At 41.0% G+C, this 22,576-nt stretch overlaps 1 protein-coding gene and 1 pseudogene across 1 annotated transcript in view; both read right to left on the bottom strand.

The window, feature by feature from the left end:
• Positions 1-22,576, bottom strand: part of LOC126253117 (zinc transporter ZIP13 homolog) — a 229,114-nt gene that overhangs the window by 46,160 nt on the left and 160,378 nt on the right. The window lies entirely within an intron of this gene.
• On the bottom strand, positions 2,633-2,750 carry LOC126253751 (5S ribosomal RNA; annotated as a pseudogene).

Raw genomic sequence — 22,576 nt, 5'->3', positions numbered from 1 at the left:
AGGCAGTCAACGTCTCGAAATAATGTCACAACGTATTGAAATAACATCGGCCTTGAAAATAGAGTGATACGTATACAAGTGCCAGCTAAATCCTTTAAATCAGTTTACCCGCACACTGATATATTTACATTTGTCTCAGCAAAAGATTTTTTTCTTTTTATATGTGCTGTTGGTTACAGTCTTCGGTCATCCAGTTTTGATTTGGCCCACTGCCTCCATGCTGTCTGCAGATCTAACTAGTGGGGCATTCCAGGGGCATGAGACACTTCATACAGCTGCTCCCACTAACTATACTTTGTATTTTTGGCGGCCAGTACAAAAGCAGAAAATGCAGCGGCACGTGTTCACGCTCATTCGTACGTTACCACTTGATTTACGCGGAAGATGTTTCGTAGCAAGAAATGTTTAAGCCAGCTGAAGTGAAACCTAGAGGCAAAGGTAGGAAAATTGTAGCACGATAAGGGATTCGCTGAAGTGCATACAAATATATTGGGTTTGTTATAAATAATGGAATATTTGTATTAGGAATAAGTACACTTTTCGCCGACAGAAATGCTGTAGCGGTCCTAAAGGTATTATCTCTAATCACTTAAATCTGTTGAGCGGCGCAATTGTAAAACAACGTGGACTAGCTGCTAAATGATCTGTGAGCAGGCGAGGCAGATTTTCCCTTACTGGAAGAATAAATGTTGGATCTGTGGACTACTGGCCCATTATACGTCATTAACTCACCAGAAGACTGAAAGTGCAACTTTTTCGATTAAAATAAATTATTCATGAAGTAAACACTGTGTCTTTCTGTGCGTTTCTACGAAGCTTGCATAGTGTTATAGAAGATCTTTATATTGATTTTTATTTTCTTTGAATATTTGGATTCTATTCGTAGTACAGGAGATGAAAAAGGAAACATGTGTATTATGTAAGATAAGCTATGTGGCGGATCCGTTTGCGCTACGGAATCATGTTACCTCCCCGCCTGAGAAATGTAACAGCTTGTCTTTTATAGCAGCAATTTCCACAGTTCTGTTACTTACGAAAGACTTTCCTTAAACTCTTTCTGACTAAGGGTAGGTGGCAGTAAAGCGCAATGTGGCGAATTTGGTACACCGATTCCTCAAGAGCACAGCAAGGTGTGACAGATCTGTTCGAGTATAATGTCCCGTCGACGACGAGGCAATAGTGGTGAAGTGTGGAGTGGATTTAGATGGGGAAGGAAACAGACTAAGGCCTCCTTTTGGAATCATCTGTCATTCGTCTCAAGTGATTAAGGGAAATTAATAAGCATCTAAATCGGGAAGATGTGTGTGCAGTCGGGGAATTGCACCCCTCTCCCCCAAATCAACGCTTCTACGATCGGACAGTGTCCACTTGCATACACTACCACTCCATTTGTACGCCTTACAGCGTGTGACGGAGGGTACTTCCGACACCCACTTCTCTGCTCCATTCGTGAATGATGAGAAAAACTATTAATAGTAAACCTCCTAATGACCTCGAGTTTCTCAGATTTTTTCCGTCTGGATCATTTCATGAGATATTTGAGGAGGAAGTAATATATTATTTTGACTCCCCTTGGAATGTACCCTGTCTGTGGAGCACAACTCTTCAAAATTAAAGAAAATAAGTTTTATTCGAATGCTGACGTCAATTCTTCTTGAAGCATGGATCAAAAATGGTTCAAATGGCTCTGAGCACTATGGGACTTATCAGCTATGGTCATCAGTCCCCTGGAACTTAGGACTACTTAAACCTAACTAACCTAAGGACATCACACAACACTCAGTCATCACGAGGCAGAGAAAATCCCTGACCCCGCCGGGAATCGAACCCGGGAACCCGGGCGCGGGAAGCGAGAACGCTACCGCACGACCACGAGCTGCGGACGAAGCATTCCAGTATTTCTCCTCTGTGTCCATATTCTTGCACACAGTTTCGTTCTTTTCTCTCTGTTCATTAGCCTCTGATTTTGCAGTGCCCGACAACGTTACATCAAATAACGCTAATTTTTATTTTCCTGAACGTCGGAAACTGGAACAGGAAACAAATTACTGCAGACCTTCTATAACGTGGGAGCCACCTGTCCCCATTGCCTACTAGTCCTACAGTCATGAGAGCTGTCGAGTAAACGTACAACTTTTAACTGGATCCGTGTGACATGGACTTAATGCTGTAAGTGGAAATAAAGAGGCTGGGACTAGGGGGAGGGCCAGGCGCGCAATTGGATGAAGACATTCCAGCACACAAAATTCAACATATAACTTTTGACTGGACGAATTCGTGAGATGTGAAAGCAACTACGAGCGCAATCCGAGTGAGAATGTTGGAGGGCTGTTGCTGTTCACATTTAATATATTGCTTAGTGCAGTTGTAATAAATTACATACAGACATCCTCACAGAGATTCAGCCTCTCTATTAGTGAGAAAAAATATACTAAACTACTACCGAACAGGCCGTGAAGGCCAAACGGTACCGACCACCGGCCAGCCGTCGTGTTATCCTCAGCCTAGCGTCACTGGATGCAGATATGGAATGGCATGTGGTCACCACACCGCTCTCCCGGCCGTATGTCGATTTCCGAGACCGGAGCCGCCTCTTCTCAATCAAGTAACTCCTGACTGAGTGCATCTCGCTTGCCAACAGCGCTCGTCAGACCAGGTGGTCACCCATCCAAGTGCTAGCCCAGCCCCACAGCGCTTAACTCCGATGATCTGACAGGAATCGGTGCTACCACAGCGGCAAGGCCGTTGGCATCTATTAGTGAAAACCGTATCAGAATCCTTACAGCACTTCCTGAGATTAGCCTTCACATACAGACAGAAAATTCTGCGACGGATTTTATGTTATAAATTAACATTCAGAGATGGTCTTGTGGATAACGTCGGAAGCTCCGCAAGTCTGTTCGCAGGGAAGCCATAAAGAGAGGAAAAGTGCTTAAAGCCCACAAAGGACCTACGCTTTGTTCTGGTAGTGAACCTAAACATTAACAAACGTAACGTATTGTACACAAGATTCAATTATTACTGGACACACGATTGGCGATTAATCAACGAAAACAGTAATAAACATTTAATATCCAGGAGTATGCTTATGTTGTAAAAAAATACATACGCCAGACAGAATTCGCCGATGACTTAAGTAGATCACAAAACCCTCATTTGACTGATTCCTGATTACTGCTCGTCAGTCTGGGATCCTTAATGGGCTGAATTTATAGAGACGATTCAAAGAAGAGCGGCGCGTTTTGTAACGCGGTCCTTCAATCAGCATCATCGAAATGCTCATCGCAGAATCTAAACACGATTCTTGCCTATATGAATTAATCAAAGCTATATTTTAATTCTTTATTCCCCTATGGAGCCATTCGCTGTACTAAAAAAGCAATGTGGGGTTAAGTTCCAACCAAGAGTCTTTCTAGCGTGGCTGCGCTTTCAGGTTGCGACGTCTGAACCGACGAGACTCCTGATTGGCCAACGCTGACAACATTCAAACAATCTTACAAGGAAAATAGCATTGGATCTTCTTTCCATCACAAAAAAACATGCGAATCTCCCTACAGGCCAATTGCCTAGCAGTCAGCAGCGCCATCGCGCAAACTCGCAGGATACCTCGCTCCGTGTGACACGCGCCCTCGAGTGACGCCGTTCTATCTATACGCTTGCTCCGCGACGGTCAGCTATGGTCGCAATGCGGCCCATCAAGAATAAATAGACTTCGCACTCTCACATTTAAAGCAGGCGAGACACACCGTCGCCTGTATTCCAGTCTGCCCGCCAACTGATTCTAATGGCTCGCAAATCAAAGGTCTCAAACACAAAACCAGTTCCTGATAAAATAATCTCATGTAATTCGGATACAGGTAACGCACGCGGAGAGCAACGGCAGCGTTGCTATGGGTTGCAGGAATCTTGTGTTTAGTGACAACGAAGGGCTGCATAATTACGAACTTCATCAAAGGAGTCTTTAGCTGGCAACGTATTGAGCGTACTGGCTGCACTAAGACAGATCTACCAAAGAAACTTATTCAAACAATGGGAACTCCAGGTAGGAACGTCAACAATGTAAGAAAAGCCAGTTTGTTGCTTACCGTAACGAAGACACGTCAAGCTGCAGACACGCACAATTAAAAGACACTCACATATAGCTTTCGGCCACAGCCTTCGTCAGTAAAACACTCACACACACACACACACACACACACACACACAATATCCGCTGTTGCGACTACGAGTTGTTCTTTCGTTCTTCGATCGTCGAATACTGATGTAGAGAAGAGCCTACATTCTGCATCTGCATACATTATCTGAGCAAAAGTATTAGGTCATCCCTATTAGTGAGGACCTGGCCACTTACATCACGAGAGGCGAACCCGCCAACAGAAAAGGACGCGGGTAGTATTGTGTTTTAACTAGGGAAGCAGGAACAGTAGAGTGAGTCCGTCACGTGGCCTCTTTGGATGCCACCTCAGTCATTTCATCCTTCTAAAGCTGCCCCAGTCGACTGTTGGTGATGTTACTGCGCAGTGAAAATGCGAAGGAACAACTGCAGCTAGAACAAGACCAGACAGATCTCATGTAATAGTGGACAGCGATCTTAGAGCATCGCGCCGGTCGTTATAAAACAAATCGTACTAAATCAGTAAACAGGACCACTCGTGTGAAATCAGTAAACAGGACCACTCGTGTGTTCCGAAGCGCTACTACCAGTCTAGCTAGCACAATGATTGTGGGTGGTGAGTTAAAAAGGATGGCTTGCAATGATCCACCATCTCCCCTCATTCGCTACACATTTCTGTACTCAGTGCTAAACGACGCTTGATGTGGGGTAAAAGTGACGGCAATGGACAATGGATGACTAAAAGGAGTGATTTGAAGTGATGAATCACGCTATATCCTTTGGCAATACGTTGACAGGGTTTGCGTTTGGCTAATGCCTGGAGAACGTTACCTGCCATCATGTGTAGCGCCACAGTGATGTAAGGATGTGATGTTACAGTATGGAGGTGTTTTTCCGTGGTTAGGATGTGGTCCCCTTATTGCTGTTACAAAAGCGAAACTGCAGAACTGAAGTTAACGAGACGTGTGTATTCCAACGAAAGAAACAGAAATGCAAGCGTTGTGTGTCAGAAGATGGATATGGACAAATTAGGGCGCATTTGTAACAGCAGACGTAACATTTCTCCCCAAATGCTAAATACGAAGAAGTTGAACTATATGCTCGATTCAACAACCTACTTTAGCTTTCACAATATAAATTTAAAACCACCATATACTTAATATCAGGCCCATGTTCCGTCGACGAGCCGACGATCAGTTAGCAAAATAAACAGGCAGCCTACAACAATATTGTCGGCATTTGTTTAATTTTAACGTTTAAACATCATAAAGAGATTCAACACTCATTTGAAGTGAAATATATAGGACTGCAACGAAGAGATGGAACAGTACTTAGAAAACTGAAATCGTACTCTCAACTTAAAGTTTGCTCATTTAAAATTATGTTCGCGAGCTGTTCCTTAATTTTCATTTGTCTCGGGGTATGCTCTCTTGATTAAGACAGTGGCTGACACCTTCTCTATCTTTAACACAATGTGTCAGTACTCAGTTTCGAGTGACTTCAGTGACCAACACAATATATGGAAAACAAGGAGAAAAAAATAAAAATAAAAAAGGAACAGAAAACGTCAGGTCGTTTTCTCCCTCCCTAGCCAAGGTAGAAATGAACGAGGAGTGATAATCATGTACCCTGTTGCCTCCTACTCCATCCGAGTCCACTGTCTGTTACTATTAAGGCTCTACGCTCGGATGCTACAACACTGTAGTACGACATATGCAGTAATGGCATTCGAGACAAATACCATTCTGTAGTCTCACAATCGCTGTAGGCTGTATTGCAAATTCTTCGCAGATTAAGGCTGTGGGCCTCATTGAAACTTATAAACCAGACCTTCCCTTTTTATTGGACAAGCTCTTACAGATTTACTCCTCATAAGTACCCGAATACCTCAGCTGGTGTGGGTACTGATTGCGAGGGTCTGAGATAGAGTACTAAGCCGACACACAATATTAACCCTTTGGGTTGGCAGCATGAGAAGATCAACTGCTGAAAGTTCCCTAATGCGATTCTCCTAAGGGATGTAAACGGTCTTCATGGTGGAACAACAGGGCAGTTCTAGAGGGGCACTGTCGGGGAGCAGACGAGTCGTGCTGCCGTCTCCGTGAAGGGCGAGCACTGTTTCCGACGCCGGGTTCGCGCAACACTAACGTTACTGACGCCACAGCAAAACCACGTTTGAGTATTCAGATAAACTCTCCGTGCGCAATTGTTTCTCCGATTTCTCCCACGTTCAACGGCGGTCTCTTATGTTCATCCCACCATAGCCTGTGAACTGAAAGTTATCAAGCATGCAGTTCTTCCCAGGATTCCTGTGCTCACAATTTTTGTTATTAATTAATTTATTTTTTGCATAGCCAGCCCAAATAACAGATTGTGTGTTGCTACCCTCACCAATCTTGTAGCTCTGGAATCGGTGGACATGACACAATGTTATTGTGCAACGCTGCCGTTAGGATACTAGCGATGTCCTTTACTGCAGAGCTCAAGTCTATTTCTGTCATTGTATCTACTCCTTCGAAGGAATCATCTAGTATTATTATCTGACGGCCTTATTTTCCTTCAATTATTTCAACTAGCAATTCAGACAAAGTCTGTCTAAGACTAGGCTAACAAGGAGAGGTCTCCAGGGGTGCGACTGACTTTTTGAAACCATATGTATGGTTGTGTACGTTAGGGTTCCAGCTATGACATCCCGCAGCCATTCCCCATGGTTGTCCCTCGTTTGCAAGTAATCGGCGAAAAAAACTTTCGTAATTTCGTATGATAGTTTAATGCTCTAAAAATAGAAGCATTATACAGGCTAGTTGTATAGCGTAATCGTTCGGATATGTAACTTATATGCAGAAGATTCTGGATACGAATCCCGAAGGGTAGCTTTAAATTTTTTATTTTTAAATCTTTATCGAAATGAATTGCCACATTTTTAAATTTAATTAATTGCTTTAAATTAATTTTTATTTCTAATCAATTGTCACATTATTTTAGTCATAGTTTTAACTTTTTTATTTGCTTTCATTTTTTCTTACTTTCATTCTTCTTTCGTCTGGCATTGTAGATCATATGCCTTTAATTATTATTATGTAGTAATTTTTTTCCGTTTTTATCATCTCATTTTTTTGTCCATATTATTTTATTCATTATTTCTTTTCTTCATTTGGCATGAATTTTGTTTTACTTATAATTCTTTCTTTCCTTTGAATCTTCATCTGCTTTATTGTGTGTGTAGGCAACGGGAATTTATGAGGTAAATGCGAGCGCGACGATTACTATCCAAAGAAGTACATCTTGTAACGAAAAATACATTCTTAACACCATGACACAGTCAATATGAATAGATTATTTCGTATTTTGTTTCTCACCCATAGATCTGTATTGCCAAATTTTTAAATATTATGATAGATAAACAAAAATAGACACATGCGCAAAGATTCAAAATAAAAAAAAGTACTGAAAGGAAGAAAAGCGAGAGGCAATCAAAAAGTCAAAACGATGATTAAAACAATGAGATAAAGGATTAAAAATAAGAAAAATACAATCAACTGAACAAAAAAATGTGGGCATTCATTTCGATAAAGGCTTAAAAATAAAAAATTTAAATATACAGAATCTTCAGCATAAGAGTAATGTACCCCACACCATTACGCTACGCCACTAGGCTACGCAATGCTCCTTGTTTTGACGTTACAGGGCATCACGCGGAATTAAGAGAGGTTTTTTCGTTGATTATTCGCAAACAAGGACCCACCTGGGTGAATGGCTGGAGGCTGTGATACGTGGAACCTAATCTACATAACTATATAGATGGTTTCAAAAACTCGATATCACCCCCGAGTACCTCTCCTTATTAGTAACACATGAGCTATGAGCAATCTCAGGCGGAGACCCACAGAGGGCTACTGCCAAGCAGCATGGCTTGGATTGTGTGAAAAGACTGTGTTAACCCTAGGACGCCTAAGGAGGGGGTTCGTTGAACCCACAATTTTTTTATGTCCCCTGCTTTTGCCCAAGTAACTTTCATACTACATATTCCCTTTGATTTATTGTTTGTTGGCTATTTTATGAAACGTTAGCGTCAATATATTTTATAGAAAATTCCTGCTTTGAAAGAAAAAATAATTAAACTTATTACGGGTCCAACAACCCCCCCCCCCCCCCCCTTAGGCTTCCATGCTATAGAAAATTTCCCTTAGTAGGATGCAAGTTAGTTTCTTGTTGGTTGGTATTCTTGATATTCACAACAATCGGTTTCCTTTCATGGGACGTGATTGTTGATGACAATCAGCTATTATTTATCTTGTAAACTTGTAGTGAGTTAGTGTAGTTCCCAACACGGAGGCCTCCAGTAACTTTGGTGTCCTACACAGCAAAAACGAAACCAAGTAAAAACTTACTGATGTTTTCAACAATGCTCCAAGCTAAAGCCACTGTTGGAGGAGAGAAGAATAAAACCGAAATAAATGCATATTATAATTCCACTAAAGGTGTAATTGATGCAATCGATCAAATGGCGCGTATGTACACCTGCAAGAGGGGAACAAAGAGATGGCCTCTATCTGTATTTTACTCCCTCATCGACATTTTTGCTATCAATGGAACCACCATATTCATCCAGGAACATCCAAGATGGAATGAAAAGAAACACAACAAATGGAAACTTTACCTTCTGCAAGCTGGGATGGAACTAGTGAAATTGCAGGTAGAAGAAAGAAGTGCCAATGCAAGAGGGTTATCTAACCAAATTGTTCAATGTTGACTATTCTACAAAAGAAAATCAAGGAAGTGACAACAAAAGCACGTCAACCTCCTGCAGGGAAAGGTCGGAGGCATATTTGTGTAAGAAAAGCTAAAACAAAGAAGCAGAAGTACAACAATCTAAGTAAACCAAAACAGTATTGTGGACAGTGTCATAAACATGTGTATAACACACATTCAGAAAAAAATTGTGAAGTGTGTCTCTTGCCTTGAAGTTGAGGACTCAAGAGTAGCCTATTGAATATGAACACATCTGTATTTTGTATAGTAATACGTCAATTTTTTATTCACTCAATTCAATGTTTATAACAATTAACAACATTTATAAACCAATGCCTTAGTTAAAATACATAAACCATTTTGAAAGTTGTAATTTTTCGTCAGTAAACTTATTTAATACCTCTGGGCTCGCCGAACCCCCCCCCCCCCCCCTTAGGCATCCAAGTTAGAAAAAAAGGCTTGGGCGCCCTAGGGTTAAAGGTCATGGGCAGTGGACACTATCGGACGATGAGGGCAGCATCGAATAAGAGCCTATAGGTAAGGGGGTGAACGGCTTTGGCACTGATGATGTTTGTGTACAAGATAACGTGGCCCTGTCAAGTGAGGCGACTGTTCAACAGCCAGCCGTTCGTGACGGCTTGTTGATGCCCAGAAGGGCGCGCTCACTGGTCGGGCCGCCCCCGCGACAGAAATAAACGTCAGCGCTTCGACCAGGAGGGCGACGCCGCCGCCGCGGCCGCCGAAGCGCCAGTGACTGCCCAGCACCACGCGCCGCGTCTCCGCACCCGCCTCGACTCCCGCAGCTCGACCAGCCTCCGCTCGCTCGACTCCGTGAGTCGACCGCTGGAAGTCGATCGGTACCGGCGACCACCCCTGCCGCCTAGCAACCACGCCAAGTGAGCAACCTGCTTCTTCTTCTTCTGTCCTAACAGTGACATTGCTAGCGCCAGTACCTAGGCACCGGCAACCCATTACATACAATCCGATCACTGTGAAAGATCTCGTCCCTAGTGTGAGTGAGAGCGTAAAGAAGCGATGTAACTGAAACGAAAGTGACAGGTAACGGTGCATATAACCTTCGAGTCGCACGCACGTCACGACGTGGGCACGCGAGTGACGGATAAAAAGCTTTTATCCACAACTGTTATGGTGTGCTTCGAATTAGTTCGCGTATGAAGTTGCGAATTTTGGAATGTACTGTGCCCAGGTAGCCAAGACAGCGTTCCATTTTCCACGGCGATAAGAGATCGCTTTAATATCTGAAAACTACAAAATTCATGCTGTAAATACGAAATTTACCTATAGTATAGATCTGCAGAACGTATGTAACCCTCCCGGATATCTGTTATTCATTTTCATTAGAATCGGAATTTTTTTCCGTTCGGGAAATAGTTTCAAACTTATCACGTCATATTTCCAAAACCATTGAACGCAACGAAATAATATTTGTTTCTGTGACTACCAAAGTATCTCATTCCACAACGGACTAGGCGAAATTTTCTTATTCCCAGGTAAACTTTCGTAAATGAGAACTGGTCAGCACATTGCTTCGGAAAATGGCCATGGTAACAGAATGGCAGCCGACGATGTCTTCCATTAGCCTATTGCTGGCGGGAGCTGTCCAAGCCGCTCCCTGTCAAGTAAATCGTACTGTAGGAACGCGGAATTAGTCAGTTGTGGTCTTCACAATCTAAGTGTTCACGATAACGTGTATCATTATATTAAGTGTCAAGTACTAACTACAAATACAAATGTCTCTAGTCCGTGAAAAATCCCCTCCACTTCCCATGAAGGCATGAATTCTATCATACAAGATGAAGAAGTCGGAAGTTAGCACAGGCTAAATTAAAATAAAAAACACATAGGACGACGAAAGTCCTACTACAATGATGTAATATGGACTAACGCCATACAATGAAAAGAATACGGATAACAGAGCTCAGTATAATGTATTTGGCGGCGACGTTGTGTTCACGCTTTTCCTCTATTCTGTAAGCGATGTCTTTGCCTCCATTAGCTACTGTAAATAGAGACTGCCTTGAACGTCAATTTCCGGCCAATTTGCTCGCTGCAGTTCGCAGGATAAACTTCCGGCGCAGGAGCGATTGGTTGTCCTGGTGGTTTCCATTTACATTACGTAAGAAATTTCCACACTTAATTTCTAACATTACAGAAAACATGAGATATTCACTCACCGAAAAAAAATTTAATCGCTTGGGAAAATCTTACAATGTACAACACAAAACTCGATCGTTATATATGTAACAACTAGCTGACTCAGCGAACTCTGTTCCGCCTTACAGCCAATAAATAACCATATTTTGGATGTTAAGTTCAATTTTTTATTAGGAAATACAAATAAAAAAATTAAGTATTTTAATGATTCTTTATTCTTTATGTTTTTTGGTGCATAGCTTCCACTCTTCAATTAAGTACCTTGTGATACACATTTTTTGTTTTATTATCAGGCGCAAGAACAAACAACGCAGATGGTCCTTCCGACCCGTGAACATGCCACATATAATTGACCATGTGAAAAACATGGATATTCCAGATTTAAATCACAAACTTTCAAGGATTGGCTTTGTGATTTGTTAATGGTCATGGCGAATGCAAGACGGATCGGAAATTGAAGTCTTTTAAACTCAAACGGCATATCGGTTGGGATCATCGGGATCCTCGGAATGAGAACTTCCTCACCCTCGAATTTTCCTTTGAGAATCGTCACGTAAATAACATTGTGCATCAATTTACTTACCACAAAATGCGTACCGTTGCACAGTTTTGGTTGGTTTATGTTTCGAAGCATGATTACTACGGAGCCAACTTTTATGCGTAAATTGTGCGGTGGTAAGCCAGGCACAGCCAAGGAGTTCCAAAATTCAATAGGATAGTTGGTGGCTTCATCTTCATTTGTTACACAGTCAATAAATAGATTTGAATGAATGCGTTTTACCAATGATCTCATTCTGAATTATGTAGTTTAGGTCATCTATATCTTTATTCTTAGCCGCTAAAATTGCTCGCTCACTCAACCATTCATTACTTTTGTAGTTAGTAATGAAGTTTGGGAATACTTTGTTGATAATTTCGTCTTTCGATGAGACAAAGTTACATAAATTATGAGGAAATGAAATCAATCCGCTCGATTATTCGACAGGTACTCCACCATTACCGATAGTCAGCAATTGCTCAGAGAAATCTTCAGCAGATTTATCATTAAGCAATGCAACTCTCATGTTTGTTGTCAGCTGATGTTTCTTCACATAGCGCCATAGATTCGATGATTTCAGGCAAGCATTTATTTTGTTTGCAGCCGTTAATCTTGGAAGTACTGGCAGTGTTTGGCGGAAATCGCCAGACAGTAAAATCGTTGTTCCTCCAAAGAATCTCGAGTCATTGCGTAGATCTTTCAATGTTCAGTTAAGTGCCTCTAATGCACGTTTATGCCATTGTGCATTCGTCCCAGATGATATATACTGATACTTAACCAAGGCGTTTAGCTGTCATTTGCGTTTTGTTATTCCATGCGTTTTATAGCGGTAGAACGGGATCCTATGTCCGTCTCCTGGATCTAAGCTACCACTCCACCAATTTTCAGCCAAATCGGTCCAGTCGTTCTTGAGTTATAAATAGTGTAACTAACACGACTTTCTTTTATATATATATATATATATATATATATATATATATATATATATATATATATATATATATATATAGAAGATATACAATATGGCTGTCTTTACCGCAACTTTTACGGCTGTAATTGTAGACTGGTTCTTAGAATATCCTCCGCTGATATTTGAAGATTTATACTACACAGCTTGTCAGTGACGCTTATTTGCAAAGTACGATCTGAAAACACAATCATACACAACTATTTTTTCTATCATCAAACCTGTTACAAAGTGCAGTGTTCTTTTTCCATTTACATATACTCCTATCTTTTACGGACTGTTAATGTCACACGCCACTCTGCGTATAGTGAAGCTACTGTTAGCTAAAGAGAGGGTGAAGTCGATGTCGCCCTTTCACAACGTACTCGTGAGTAGCGGGCAAAAGCGATAAAGAGGGCCGGTGTGTGTCATCAACTTCCACAGCAACATGTATACCACGTGTCTCCTTGCAAAAATTTCAGAGGTAATTTCTATTTTTACAGCCTCTCCTAAAAGAAAAATTAAAAATCTGTTCCTTCTTGAATAACCTTACAGGGAATAGACTGTATAATGACGCCAAACCTTCTCAATGCTGTGCTCATTACTTTCGAAGATAACATAGAGCATAAAGGTATTTAGTCCAGTCAAATAGTAGATATACTTTGCAAAAGGTGGGGTAGAAGAGTTTATTTTTTCAACTCGTTCATATGGTCGGAAAGATTAGAAAACCGAGTTTTGCCAACAAAATTTCGCTTGGGAAAACTTTCTGCAGTCAAAAAATTTGGAAAATTTCGGCCGTTTTTCAGTTTTTTCAAAATATCTCAGTTTTTTGCTTCTATCGCTTTAACGTCTATTTTCTTTTTTAAAGAGCACAAAACTCTCTACAAATTTGATTCTTGCCATTTTTTGCTACTCCCAATATCTAAGGCGCTACAGCACCTCAAAAAATACCAATTTTTCAAATTTTGAGCATAGTGGCAAGATACCTTATTTTTGAACACTATTTTTCAGTTTCTGTTTGTGTAGTATAAATACATTACACATCATGTTATATGTTGGAATTTACCACGTCACTTTCAGGTATTCAAGTTCTCTGTGTGCAACATGAGGAATGCTGGGCACCCAACTGTTGTGATTCTTACATCATTACCTGAAGTTCACTATGGGCCACCTCAGCCCTGGTATTTGTAAAACTATAAATATAAAAATACATCATTAAGACACACACACACACACACACACACACACACACACACACACACACACACACACACAAAATAAATTGCCTCAGGAAACTGAACTATTATTAGCTGCAATAGGCAACCTAATTAGGTACGTAATTATTCTTGTATATAAAAGCCACACAGTTGACATTAAAAATAAGTGGCTTTGTTGTTGTTGTTGTTGTTGTTGTCTTCAGTCCTGAGACTGGTTTGATGCAGCTCTCCATGCTACCGTATCCTGTGCAAGCTTCATCATCTCCCAGTACCTCCTACCACAACCTACATCCTTCAGAATCTGCTTAGTGTATTCATCTCTTGGTCTCCCTCTACGATTTTTACCCTCCACGCTGCCCTCCAATACTAAATTGGTGATCCCTTGATGCCTCAGAACATGTCCTACCAACCGATCCCCTCTTCTGGTCAAGTTGTGCCACAAACTCCTCTTCTCCCCAATCCTATTCAATACTTCCTCATTAGTTATGTGATCTACCCATATAATCTTCAGCATTCTTCTGTAGCACCACATTTCGAAAGCTTCTGTTCTATTCATGTCTAAACTATTTATCATTCACGTTTCACTTCCATACATGGCTACACTCCATAAAAATACTTTCAGAAATGACTTCCTGACACTTAAATCTATACTCGATGTTAACAAATTTCTCTTCTTCAGAAGCGCTTTCCTTGCCATTTCCAGTCTACATTTTATATCCTGTCTACTTCGACCATCATCAGTTACTTTGCTCCCCAAATAGCAAAACTCCTTTACTACTTTAAGTGTCTCATTTCCTAATCTAATTCCCTCAGCATCACCCAACTTAATTCGACTACATTCCATTACCCTCGTTTTGCTTTTCTTGATGTTCATCTTATATCCTTCTTTCAAGACACTGTCCATTCCGTTCAACTGCTCTTCCAAGTCCTTTGCTGTCTCTGACAGAATTACAATGTCATCGGCGAACCTCAATGTTTTTACTTCCTCTCCATGAATTTTAATACCTACTCCAAATTTTTCTTTTGTTTCCTTTACTGCTTGCTCAATATACAGATTGAATAACATCGGGGAGAGGCTACAACCCTGTCTTACTCCCTTCCCAACAACTGCTTCCCTTTCGTGTCCCTCGAGTCTTATAACTGCCATCTGGTTTCTGTACAAATTGTAAATAGCCTTTCGCTCCCTGTATTTTACCCCTGCCACCTTTAGAATTTGAAAGAGAGTATTCCAGTCAACACTGTCAAAAGCTTTCTTTAAGTCTACAAATGCTAGAAACGTAGGTTTGCCTTTCCTTAATCTTTCTTCAAAGATAAGTCGTAAGCTCAGTATTGCCTCACGTGTTCCAGTATTTCTACGGAATCCAAACTGATCTTCCCCGAGGTCGGCTTCTACTAGATTTTCCATTTGTCTGTAAAGAATTCGTGTTAGTATTTTGCAGCTGTGGCTTATTAAACTGATTGTTCGGTAATTTTCACATCTGTCAACACCTGCTTTCTTTGGGATTGGAATTATTATATTCTTCTTGAAGTCTAAGGGTATTTCGCCTGTTTCATACATCTTGCTCACCAGATGGTAGCGTTTTGTCAGGAATGGCTCTCCCAAGGCCGTCAGTAGTTCCAATGGAATGTTGTCTACTCCAGGGGCCTTGTTTCGACTCAGGTCTTTCAGTGCTCTGTCAAACTCTTCACGCAGTATCGTTTCGCCCATTTCATCTTCATCTACATCCTCTTCCATTTCCATAATATTGTCCTCAAGTACATCGCCCTTGTATAGACCCTCTATATACTCCTTCCACCTTTCTGCTTTCCCTTCTTTGCTTAGAACTGGGTTTCAATCTGAGCTCTTGATATTCATACAAGTGGTTCTCTTATCTCCAAAGGTCTCTTTAATTTTCCTGTAGGCAGTATCTATCTTACCCCTTCTGAGATAAGCCTCTAAACCCTTACATTTGTCCTCTAGCCATTCCTTTTTGCCTGCTTCATTTACTGCATTTTTATATTTTCTCCTTTCATCACTTAAATTCAATATTTATTCTGTTACCCAAGGATTTCTACTAGCCCTCGTCTTTTTACCTATTGATCCTCTGCTGCCTTCACTACTACATCCCTCAAAGCTACCCATCCTTCTTCTACTGTATTTCTTTCCCCCATTCCTGTCAATTGTTCCCTTATGCTCTCTCTGAAACTCTGTACAACCTCTGGTTCTTTCAGTTTATCCAGGTCCCATCTCCTTAAGTTCCCACCTTTTTGCAGTTTCTTCAGTTTTAATCTACAGGTCATAACCAGTAGATTGTGGTCAGAGTCCACATCTGGCCCTGGAAATGTCTTACGATTTAAAACCTGGTTCCTAAATCTCTGTCTTACCATTATATAATCTATCTGATACCTTTTAGTATCTCCAGGGTTCTTCCATGTATACAACTTTCTTTCATGATTCTTAAACCAAGTGTTAGCTATGATTAAGTTGTGCTCTGTGCAAAATTCTACCAGGCGGCTTCCTCTTTCATTTCTTAGGCCCAATCCATATTCAGCTACTACGTTTCCTTCTCTCCCTTATCCTACTACCGAATTCCAGTCACCCATGACTATTAAATTTTCGTCACCCTTCACTATCTGAATAATTTCTTTTATTTCATCATACATTTCTTCAATTTCTTCGTCATCTGCAGAGCTAGTTGGCATATAAACTTGAACTACTGTGATAGGCGTGGGCTTCGTGTCTATCTTGGCTACAGTAATGCGTTCACTACGCTGTTCGTAGTAGCTTATCCGCGCTCTCCTTTTATTCATTATTAAACCTACTCCTGCATTACCGCTATTTGATTTTGTATTTATAACCCTGTAGTCACCTGACCAGAATTCTTGTTCCTCCTGCCACCGAACTTCACTAATTCCCACTATATCTAACTTTAACCTGTCCATTTCCCTTTTTAAATTTTCTAACCTACCTGCCCGATTAAGTGATCTGACATTCCACGCTCCGATCCGTAGAATGCCAGTTTTCTTTCTCCTGATAACGACGTCCTCTTGAGTAGTCCCCACCCGGAGATTCGAATGGGGGACTATTTTACCTCCGGAATATTTTACCCAAGAGGACGCCATCATCATTTAATCATACAGTAAAGCTGCATGCCCTCGGGAAAAATTACGGCCGTAGTTTCCCCTTGCTTTCAGCCGTTCGCAGTACCAGCACAGCAAGGCCGATTTGGTTATTGTTACAAGGCCAGATCAGTCAATCATCCAGACTGTTGCCCTTGCAACTACTGAAAAGGCTGCTGCCCCTCTTCAGGAACCACACGTTTGTCTGGCCTCTCAACAGATACCCCTCCGTTGTGGTTGCACCTACGGTACGGCTATCTGTATCGCTGAGGCACGCAAGCCTCCCCACCAACGGCAAGGTCCATGGTTCATGGCTTTATTACAATTAAAATGCATTTTCAGTTACTAAAAATGTTGACAGTCCTGGGTGTGTAATACTTGTAATATCGCACTTTAGCGCACTTGAGACAGATATGAGCATCACTTCCAACGTTTTGATGGGCCAGGTTACTCAGTGTCACCAGAAATACTTTGAGTTACGGATTCAGGGTCTGTACATAGAGTTGATCCCAGATTGGCCTCTTCTTTAAACAGCGAGTCAGCCTCAGAAAGTTCGTTGATTTCGTCAGCGGTTTCCTCAACATCCTCCGTAAAATCTTCTTCACTGTCTTCATATAAAAATTTTGGCACGTTTTCACGGTTGACCCCAATACATTTCTTGCAAATTGAAGAACATTTCAAACCCGCTTTTCTGCAGGAGCACGCTCCGCCATAGTTCAGCTTGCATGAGCATGAAACAATGTGAAGAAGTGCTTCAGGTGCTGGATCTTGGCTCATTATAACGGGTATTGGACCGTGGTCACTGTGATTCCAGCCCCATTTCTCAGGAGGTTTCCAGTTTCCCATCCAACTTTGGACTTGTTGGTAAGTCCGCAACGAATGATGTTGTGCAGCATCTTGTGTAGGTTGCAAACGTGCAAAGATTGAGTTTGCTTTTTGTGGCAGACTTGGCGAATAGCTGGTACCGCAAATGGTCTAGTGTGTGGGAATTGCTGACACCTCCACTATACAATGCGATAGTAACCTGTTCTCCAGCTGTTATTATTTCTTCACGGGTAGCATGTGGTTTATTGAACGTGCAAAGCGCTGAGGTTAGGTGTTCATTTTTCGCAACAATATTGCAGCACTTAATTTTTCCTTGACCAAAAAAAGCGGATGTTGTATCATATCCGCTAAAGGCGTGAGTGAACAGAATATATTCACTGTCAAACTTTTAAGATGCAGTGGAAAAACACTTGTCTTCTGCTTTTCCTCTTCCTGGCTTTAAGAAAAATAAGTTTCCAATGCCTTGCCCCAAACCGGTCATGAGCACAAGCAGGTTAACATCTTCTCCTACAACGACAACACTTCCAAAATCTTTGGTTCTTGAAATGGCAGATGTTACAATCATAACGTCAGCATCTTCTTGTGCCTGGTGCACTTCAATGCTACACTCCAGAAATTGCTTTTTAAGAAGTGTGATCAAACGCATCTTGTTTCGTTCGTTGTACAAGAACTTGTCCCGAGAGACTTGGTTCACCATCTCTGATTCAACCACAACGTCAACCGAAGAATGTTTTTTGGACCTACGAATCCTCTCAGCACTATTCGTGCTACATTTGTCTCCCTCACATGGATATCCATCAAATACAATAGCAAATTGAGATCCAAAATGACGTTGCAGGTAAGAAACATAGCTTTGGGCTATTGACTTGAAGCAAACATTTTGAGTCCAAGTCACTTTTTGGATAAGGTACCCTTCATCAATGACAAAAAATTTACTCGGTCCACCTGACTTCACATCTTCCACTGGAACGAAGGCATTGTAGAATCAAGATTTTGTTCCTTTTCACATGCCTTTTTCTGAGAATAGGGACATTGGGTAAGGACCAAGTTCATATTTCAGAAAGGCTTTTACCTCTTCTTCACTTTGTTTCATTAAACAAATCCTTTGGAAAAGATTTAAAGGATCAACAGGAGTAATTTTAGTGCTCCCAGCTTTCACAGAATTGAACGCAGAAAGGAGAGTCACAACTTTATCTTTTCTACGGAACTTTACATCGTGAAAATTGTCACCAACTATTCTTTTCATGCCTTTTTCCCCCCTCTTCGTGACACATGACAATTAACATCCTCCGTTCCGACAACACCATTGCTGATAGACATTATAAAATCACTTTCGGGGAAGGGAGGGTGCACTGAAAACCAATCACGCGGCTTATGCAAGTCTATGCCATCTCGTTCGATGCGACAACTTCTTGCATCTACATGCTGTTCTGATGTTACTGCGCTCACTTCGCAATACGACTCAATTTCTTCACAAATGTTCTGCATGTGAATCATACCCAATGTCCATCTGGTTAATACACTATCCGTAATTCCTCAGCCAGAAGTAAGTCCTCCAGAACTCTTCATGGTTCTCATCAATGTTTGTTCTATAGTCATGTCAGAAGGAACCCTTGACCAATACTTTTCTGATCGCCGGATTCTAAAATGTCCTTTCGTTGTGAACTTCTCATATTCTGATAAATCCATTTTTTCCTCGAGTCTCAACATATCCTGTAAGTAGAGGTGGCCACTTTTAGCGTACATCAAAGTCCAGCTGAATGGAAATAGGGAAGCATTTTTCGCACACTTTCAAGATGAAGTTTCCAATTGCCTGATCGATCCGCTTCAATAAATTCTTTCATGAGAGTGACCATCCTACATACTTTTTCTTATAACTGATCATTAACGTCAATCAACTGTAGAAAATGTACGGCACCTGCATGCAATCGTATTACATATTGTAACACAAACTTCACGCAATCCGACGTGAATGTGTTCGTAGTTACTGAATATGACGCTGTCAGTCCTGACCCTGCAGCAGAGTGAGATGGTAAATTCCAATGAATAACATGATGAGTAATATGTTTATACTACTCAAATAGAAACTGAAATAACAGTGTTCAAAAATTAGGTAATTTGCCACTTTGCTCGAAATTTGAAAAATTGGTATTTTTTGACGCGCTGTAGCGCCTTAGATACTGGGAGTAGAAAAAAATGGTAAGAATAAAATTTGTAGAGAATTTTGTGCTCTTCAAAAAAGAAACTAGACGTCAAAGCGATAAGAGCAAATGAAACTGAGATATTTTGAAAAAACTGAAAGAAGTCCGAAATTTTCGAAGTTTTTTGACTGCAGAAAGTTTTCCCAAGAGAAATTTTGTTGGCAAAACTTGGTTTTCTAACCTTTCCAACAATATGAACGAGTTAATAAAATAAAATCTTCTACCCCACCTTTTGCAAGGTACAGGCTTTTTTACTGACAATTTCACTGGACTAATTTCAAATAAAGGACGTAACGTGCTGGCTCCACTCCTGCGAATTATTTAGCAGGCTTTGCGCTACGATTCCAGGTCTCTGTTAGATGAAGTATTGACAGAATACGCATTTAATACCCTTTACGGTCTCAACGTTCGGACAATGCAAGTACTGCCAATTCACAAGGACAAAAGAGAAAAAACTTGCAGAGGTTACTGAACTTCTGTCAAGTGCTAAAATATTTGTATGGCTGTTTACAGTAACTAGATTTTACGAGCCACCCCCAATCGCCGACTGCCATGAACGACACGACAGTACAAACTAGCTAGGAAACTGATCAACGTGGTGCCAGCACTCGCATCCTGATGGAATGTGATTCAATCTCTACCAGGGCATCGAAATATAGATCTTTTCTCTCCACGTGAATGTCAGGACGCTTACTCTAAGTACTGTAGGTCATAACATATTTCCTTTCACATCCTTTTCCCACTGAAACAAAGATACCGCAACCATAACAGTAGTTTACAACGGTGGTACAAAGAAAAGCTGTCAACATGAAGGTGCTACGAACACCACAAAGTGTTATTTGGCACTGTTCTATTGGCATAAGCGAGCCACTGCCTTACTCCAGTTCACTCAGCTAGCGTTAATGGAACCCTGTCATTTATTACGGTACAAGAACGGCGGCAGAAATTTATTTTTTCACATACACTTTTACCACAGATGATGTTCACTTTAGCTACCATGAACAAAATCATAGGAACAAAACGAGATTCCATTCCAGGCCTCTCCATTTGTAGTCTGACACTTAATATAGCCATGAAGCCATACTGCAGATGAAAACGACGACACGATAATAAGCAGAAACATTCCTAAAAGGCTAGAATCTTTTTTCCAGTCACCACGGCATTATAACCAATTGTGAACTGAGCCAAAATCAACTTCCTCTTTCGTGTAAGATAAAGAAACCACTTTCAATACTTCACAATTCAAAAACATGTGTTTATTGGTGTGACAGTCACTACATCTTTCAAGAAAATACAACAATGGTGATGTTTAAATGTTTGTGAAATCTTAGGGGACTTAAATACTAAGGTCATCAGTCCCTAAGCTTACACACTACTTAACCTAAATTATCCTAAGGATAAACACACACACACCCATGCCCGAGGGAGGACTCGAACCTCCGCCGGGACCAGCTGCACAGTGCATACTGCAGTGCCCCAGACCGCTCGGCTAATCCCGCGCGGCACAACAATGGTGATATTCGGCTCAATGGATATGGGGTGGATTATGTAAAAACATATGTTAGTGTCGTTCCGGATTTCTGTGTCTTAACTTTATCATCATAAAACGAAAAATCTTGTAGATAGGTGTAAGCATTTGTAAATTCAGACCAACAAGGTAAGCGTTAACCTGCTACCAAATTTTTGCGAGTATGAAGTGGAGTAATGTGGTTTTACTGGGAGATTTTTTTCTTCTTTTATCATCTCTTTTCATCGTCATCATCATCAATAGTAGTAATAATAATAATAATAATAATAATAATAATAATAATAATAATAATAATCTTTTGCTGTTCACTTGGTAAGTACCTTAATATTTGTTTTAATTACAAAAATGAGACTAACTTTTAAAAAGTAATAGTGTGTTTTTCTCCTTTGACATATACAACAAACTCTGATGTGCACATATTCCTCTTCAGAATAAGTTAACACATTATATTTGGCATCGAATGGCTGCAGCTTCGGCGACTGCCAGCACTAAATACATTCTTCGCGCTTATTTGCCAATCACGACCGCGTTTAATAACGCCGCCACTACGAATTTCCACAAGTACTGTGGCTTTTTACCCACCACCAAAACAGCTACCAGTAAGGTAAATACATGCAATACATCATTAGATTAGACCTAATTTCAGTTTCAAGACACCTGCGATGTGACGTTCTGCGGGCTGCTGCTGACGTTATACTTCGAATTCGCGGATTTGTATGGCTGAACGAATGACAAGCGAAGAACTACTGCGTCTATCACAAATTTAATTTTGTGGATATTTACGGTGACTTATTTTCTACTATTGAGTCGCCTCCTAAAAAAAAAAAAAAAGTTCAAATGGCTCTGAGCACTATGGGGCTTAACATCTGAGGTCATCAGTCCCCTAGAACTTAGAACTACTTAAGGACATCAGACACATCAATGCCCGAGGCAGGATTCGAACCTGCGACCGTAGCAGTCGCGCGGTTCTGGACTGAAGCGCCTAGAACCACTCGGCCACCGCGGCTGGCCTGAGTCTCCTCTTCAGATCGTGTGCTATTCCATACAAATTCGAAGAATCGCATATTAATAATTTTATAAAAAACTGCACAAACATACTCTCGAAGGGACATGCATCAGTGATGCATCTCGTAAACGACACTGTCCGGAAATCACTGTCCAGATGCACACTTTAAAAAAAA

This window comes from Schistocerca nitens, chromosome 4 (genome assembly GCF_023898315.1).
Source record: "Schistocerca nitens isolate TAMUIC-IGC-003100 chromosome 4, iqSchNite1.1, whole genome shotgun sequence".
Classification (NCBI taxonomy): Eukaryota; Metazoa; Arthropoda; class Insecta; order Orthoptera; family Acrididae; genus Schistocerca; species Schistocerca nitens.
The sequence above is the reverse complement of the archived record's forward strand: the minus strand, read 5'-3'. Positions and strand labels throughout refer to the sequence as shown.